Here is a 6,969-nt window from a genome sequence, read left to right on the forward strand (position 1 = left end):
CGAATATAATTCTCGCCTCTGTCTAAAGACTCAAGTATTGTATGCAGACAATAAATTAATGCTTGAGTGGTGGATTTTCCTTTCAAAGAAAACTGCCTAGAGTCCAACTTATCAATTACTTGCTTAAATAGAGACTGTAGGGTGAATCCTTCAAGGACCTTGGCGAGCTGAGATGTTAACGTTATGGGCCTTAAGTCATCCTGTGGTTTCTTGGGTGGAGAACACTTAGGGATAGGGCGGATGATTGATTCCTTCAGCTGATCTGGTACGCATCCCTCTCTCAGCGAAGAGTTATACGTAGCTTTTGGGGTCACAGGTTTTAGGTCTTCGTTTTGTAGACACCCAACTTACACTTGTTTTGAATAAAAACTCTTTTGACCGATTACTTCGTCGAGATCAGAACTTCCTGTTCTCACAGATATGGCGAGGCGATTTCTTATGGGTGTTTTTTTTACAATACAATAAATATTTAAATAATTGAATGTCATTATCAATAAGAATTCGAAAGAATAAATCTGCCCTTACCCTCCTTTGTTGTTGGTTCTTGCTTGTGTGAAGCTAGAAAGCGAGAACTTGGAGGTGATTGATCGCATGTTCAAACCTACCCGCGTCTCATTGGCTAATAAAATAATAACCATGGAATGGCTTCTTCGTCAACCGCCAAAAGGTTGAAATGAAAATCACGTACATATAAACAGATAAATCAAAATGAATTTTGGAAAAAGAAGCCAAATATTAAAATAATTTTTATACTTATTCTTGTATTCCGGATTCCAGCTTAAGTCTTGGATTCCGGATCCTAGTGTGTGGATTCCGGATTCCAGTAGCATGGATTCCGGATTCCAAGTCTCATTTTTTCATGGATTCCGGATTCCAAGTCTCATGTTTTCATGGATTCCGGATTCCGGATTACCTGTCATAGGGCGAATTACTATTCTCATCAAGATGTCACGAAGCAAATTCAAAACAGAAAGGTAATGTTATTACATTATTATTTCACAAGAGAATACCTCATCAGCAAGAAGAAAACACAAGTTTGTTCCGCACGATAATTTGAATTCAATGTAAGAGACCGTATAAATTAATTAATCAGCAGTTTCCGTTATATTTTCTTATATTTGTCAAGTTTTTCGCTTTAATATTTATGTGAAAGCTGTCACCAAAACAAAACGTTTTATGACCGTAGCATCACATTGTGAACACAACTTTTGATTTTGCCGCTTGTCATTGATTTATCACCCACTTCCACCGTGATTTTGATTAGCTAAAAAATAGAATCTTCGAACGCTGATTGGTTGCAAGCAGTTTATTGGCTTTCTATGTGTGTGAATGTCTGTGTGAATCGTGAAACACTTCTCAAAAGTCTTCCTTTTTCAAATAAAGCCTTATATTGCTAAGGTAAGGAGGAGTTTAGCGGCTAAAAATGCCCAGTTGCATTGGAGAAATGATGTACTGTTTGGCATAATCCATTGATAAATCTATCCGGCTGTTTACTATCTATTTGGTACCTATTAATTAAGTTAACTCGTTTTTGTTTACTTGTCTCTTTTATACCAAGCTGTTATTAGATAAAAGGTTGACTAGGTACATGACATAATATAGCTGGTATAGCTATGAAATGCAAGGATATCTTTATAGCTGAGGTATAGATATGAAATGACAAGGATATCTTTTTTCCTCAGGTGAATAAGGGCAAGGAATTAAGCCAGATTCATCATGTAGGCTGGCTGAAAGCAAATGTAAATTAATGTTTTTTTCATATTCTTTTATTGTTTAGTATAATTATATTCAATCAACCCGCATTCCTTTCCTATTCTCTTTCGGTGTTGATAATTCCCCTAAAATCTGAATGAATAAAAAAATTATTAACAAAATTATTGACAGACAGACAGATTAGTTTATTGGTACCATTTAAAGACTTTTACATTAGTGTGAATCCAATATATTTAACATGATAAGCCATTCAAATTCTCAAAAATACATATATACAGACAAAAGAACATAGAGAAGATACAACCTTATTTTGTCGTATTTTCCCATAGTAAGAAGCAGCCGTATACCAATTTTGCAGCCATCCCTGCTATATTAGCTTTAGGATTTATTATTAGATTAAAAATTCATATTGTGTAGTTCCAGATAATATCCATACCCCCCTATTGAGGGGGTCGGAGGTATGACCCCCTACCCCTCTGGAATTTCCAACCCCCTGGAAAAAAACTAAATACAGTAACTGTTAAGGAAAAGGGCATTTCATCCTCCACCCCCCCCCCCCTCTGGAAATTCCTGGGCGTTTGAGCCCCCCCCCCCCCCCTCATAATTTCCAATCCCCCCAATGGGGGGGTTTGGATATTTTCTGGAACTACACATTCTGATTTCTAATGCTTGAAGACCAGAGGTCCTAAAAGTTACTTACTGTTATTGCAAATGAACCAGTAAACTGATTGTATTATTCTCATGTGCATTGATTTGCATAGGTAACAACACATTGCTGGCATGAACTGTCATCAGCAAATGTAGATAGTCTTAATGTGTGTGTATGTCCTGACTTACTGCCTATTGTACCTATTTTTCTGGCATCTGTCCTTGTTTTCCCTTAACTTTTTTTAGATGCCAGTACCCTTTTAAATATTTATTCTGTATCTTTAAAAAAAAGAATGTATGTAAGCTTAGGGGTAAATAAAAGGATGTTTTTTTTTTCTTGTAAATTGTTCTATGGATTTGTTCAATGGCTTGGCCCTATTCATGGCTGATTAGCTTTTACTTATTCATGAGCATGGTTCAAGAGAGCTACTCATATGTAGTAATGACAGAGGGGAAAGGGTAAAAATGTATAAAAAGGATTAGGAATTGAGGATCAGGTATAGTTTGAAAGTTTTCAACCTTGGTGTTATGGGGTATGTAATTTTGGGCTCTCTAGTTTGATTATAGATTTGGGCCCTTTAGTTTGATTATAGATTTGTAACTAGTGCAAAAAGGAATATGAAGTTGTCTATAATATCCCACTCTTTGTAAATCTATAGTCATACTACTTTATCTATTACCTGCTAGCAACCAGCCAACCAGCTATACTACTTCGTCTATTACCAGCCAGCAACCAGACAACCAACCATACTTCTTCGTCTATTACCAAGTACAACCAGCCACCCATAGCACACCCCGGCCCATACCACTATAGCCTAACATTCCCCCTTGCTTAAATACCTTAAGTTATGCACTATCTGCTATAGTATTGACTGTGTAAACTCAGTCATGATTTTTTATTTCAGGATCCATGATCCCCTCCATCCAAGGTCTTCTTAATCCATTATCCCTCCATCCATTATGCCCTCCATCCAAGGTCTTCTTTACCCATGATCCCTTCCATCCCATGATTCTGTGCTGGTAATGATTTTGATTATTCAAGCCAACCTCTTGGGACCATACCAAAAGTTCCTGAAATGACCAGGATCACCACCTTAAAAAGTCCAACATTGCAAAGAGCATTGTGTTGCTCTTTTATTCACCTTTGTAATTTGGGGTGTAGCAAATCAAATTGAGGGCTCGATTTGCGCCGCTTAAACATTCCATCTTTTGACTTCCCTGTGGTTGTGTGGGGTGTCACCCGATAACGGAAGCAAAAAGTTTCCATTGTATGTCTAATCACATTCAATTAACAACTTCCGATCAACTGCTTGCCTTAGTTAGACCATCGGAAGCAGGATGATAAGAAGCAGTGGTTTTGTGTATATCATTTTGTCTCATAAAGATTAAAAACTCGATAGTACTGCCCGTGGTGATACTTGCCATTATGTGAGTTTCAATCCCTTTGGTAGTATCTTTCACATGAAAGGCCCACAGTAATCTATGTGGATTCTCACCCAGGGCTTGTGCGGCCACTCCCAGGGATGGTAGGGGGCTGATGCAGGGGCTTTCTGCTTGATCTGGCTTTTCACCATGGACTCTCTTTGTCGATAGAGGGCAACCAGACATCGCTGGCGCCTTCATGCGACGTTTTACAGGATGTGTGTTTCATGAGACTCTTCCAGTACGCGTTGCCGAACCTGGTAGGGGCGGGGGGAGATGGGGGTAACACTTGTAGCTCCTTGTAGTATGCAGCCATCTTGAACAATTTAGCTCTTCTTTCCTTGATTTGTACACTGAAGGTATTCAGTGTTTTTAAGCTTATTGATCACCCGCGCACTTAAGTATGCGGCCATCTTGAACATTTCGCTCTTCTTACCTTGGTTTGTACACTGCAGGACTTCAGTGTCTTTAAGCTTGTTGACCACCCGCGCTCGCAGCAAATACTCCTTACCATTTGTCAGGACCGGGTCTTAATGTGTCCAGTTACGAACCTCAGCTGTGATAACAGGCGAAGCATCGACTTCGTCCAGCAGAAACACGATTTCTTCTGCAGACACCTTGGTAAGCACGGGTAGAAGAGCCGGCTTAATGTGCCAGAATTACCATGGCTACTACCTGACTTGTATACGATGTCATATCCATAACCGCATAAGGTCACTGGCCAACTAAGTACACTTGGTAATGCAGTGTTCGGCACTTTTTTTTTTCGCTAAAAAAGTGGTTTATGGTCAGTTTTGTGAGTGAGGTGACGTCTATTGAGTCGGTACGCAGCTCTTACAAGCTGCAATTTGATTGGGCAAATGAACAACATCCGCACCTCGACACAAAGAACGAGAAGAATAGAGACAAAAGAACTCCTTTTTGCAAAGATAATAGGAGACAAAGCAGCTGCGTACTTACTCCTTGAGTCTTCTTTATCTAGCTGTAAATACTTCATTACAGCTGTGTTTAGGGTCCTGGAAACAAAAGCAATGACCAGGGCACTCCCATCATCCATGCGATATGATAGCACAGCCTCAACTTCTTAGTTGTCCAAACAGCACGGGACACGCGCGTCTAATTTTTCGCGCGTTCTCGCTCTTCCAACTCGCGGCCGACACAGAGAATATATTGTTGGCCGTGTTTTGCATCATTTTTAAAATCAAGAAAGAAAATCGATACACTTTTTAATAATATAAAGAGGTTCAAACGATTGACGGAAGATGACAAACGATGGGTTTGAAAAAAGAATGTAAGTAGGACTTTAATTTCATTAGCTTTTCGTTGGAGCTGGTCTGAAAACTACTCCTTGTGTTGACATTTTTCTAGACCTCAAGTAAGCTAATGAGGGGATGCTTCACCGACCTACCTCAGTAGTAATTCAGCTAGGTAATCATCCTCTATCCCATAAAAAAGGATAGAAAAAGCATGCGTTATATAAATATTGTCCGAATGATTGTCCGTTTTCTCAATCAAAAATAATTTTGTTTCTTCTTTGCTTTAAAATGTGAAAATGATATAAAAAATGATATAAGCTACTATTTAGCGAAACGATCTTTGTTCTGTTTTGAAACAGTTTAACTGTTCAATCCCCCACCCCTTGGGAAACTTCCCATGATATTTGCAAATATCAACATCTAGCTGTACTCTCATTATTATTCCCACATATTAAATGAGTATATAATATGTACCTGTTTTCCTCTCAAGCAATTTATTCACAAATGGTATGAATGTTGAAGAAAATAAAAAAGCACACATTTTCTGTAAGAATCTATCATTTAATTTCAATTCTTCGATTATACTTTCTGAAACACCCAAAATTCTTTTCCAGAATAAGCAAAAAAAAAATATGGCTCAAATTGAATGTATGCTGGCTCCGCCTTCAGGCAGTGCCAAAATCTATATGTTATCTTTAATTAAACAATTCTTCCAATTCTGCTGTTTTTTAGGGGATTTCACACAATGGATCATCCTATTACAATATGGATGTGCTCGATGGCAGTTTCTTAAGGACTGCAACAAAATCGAAAAGTTTAGCACTTATTTTCAAACATTAGCTAGCCGACTAGTTCCAATCGAAGGTGAAATAGGGGGTACCTAAACGATTTCATACGTGGATGAGTAACTTGAGTTGCACAATCTATCCGAATTATTGTCCGAATAATGTGATGTGTTTGCGTTTATTCGTTAAGGTGGTATTAATTGCCTCTATTAGGAAGATCGTTGACACATCAGGTAAGTTATCGTTTTACAGAAATGGATTGCAACACGATTTCGAATCGATAGGATACCACTATTCGCGAAACATATTTTTAAAGTAAGTTTGCTAATTTTTCATCAGATTCTATTGCTTTATAAGGAAATCCCAATTCTCAAAGTTATTTTCGCGTAAGTACAAAATAAGCGTAAATTTCCTAAGACGTTATGAACACACCCCCAATAACAACTTTCGGGCTGCTAGATAAACACGACTTGCTTTTGAGTAAATTTAGTTTTGAAAAAAGTGAATATGTGGCCTTGGCAGGCAAAAAAGCTTTTTGAACAAACAAGCAAACAAAAATGTGTGATAATTCAAGCATTTCAGATTCTCCTAGCACAGCTAAACAAGTGCTTTTTGAAGTATCCATACAGAAACCTCAGTTTTATTGCAGAAGAGTTTGAGGCATTTTACTAATTATATTTATGGCAATGTGATCAGAATATGGTCAATTGCTCACGGATGTGACAAAAAATTCCATTTGTAAGTCATCTATAATCCATCCCTTTCGCGAAAAAGGAAAACATAAAAGTTAGTGATTGAGTAAAATTTCAGATCAATTCTCGATTGACTTAAAAAGACATCAACTTCTAGAAAAAAGCAAAAACGAAAAGATAACAACATTAATGTATTCGTAGCAGTAAATGTGCTTTGACAGTCTGGTAAATCCTATTTGGACAATAACATTTTAATCAATAAAAGCTTTGTTTTTAAATCTAGAATTGCGTGGTTGACGAGCTCCTAAGAAAGATGGGCGCAATTAGTGCTTCATCGGAAAAGCGAAATAGCGGGTAGTTAACAAAATTCTGAAATTCCAATAAACAAAGCTAGCCGTTTAGTTCTAACCGAAGGTGAAGTAGAGGGTACCTAAACGATTTCATCTGTGGATG

This window comes from Nematostella vectensis, chromosome 11 (genome assembly GCF_932526225.1).
Source record: "Nematostella vectensis chromosome 11, jaNemVect1.1, whole genome shotgun sequence".
Classification (NCBI taxonomy): Eukaryota; Metazoa; Cnidaria; class Anthozoa; order Actiniaria; family Edwardsiidae; genus Nematostella; species Nematostella vectensis.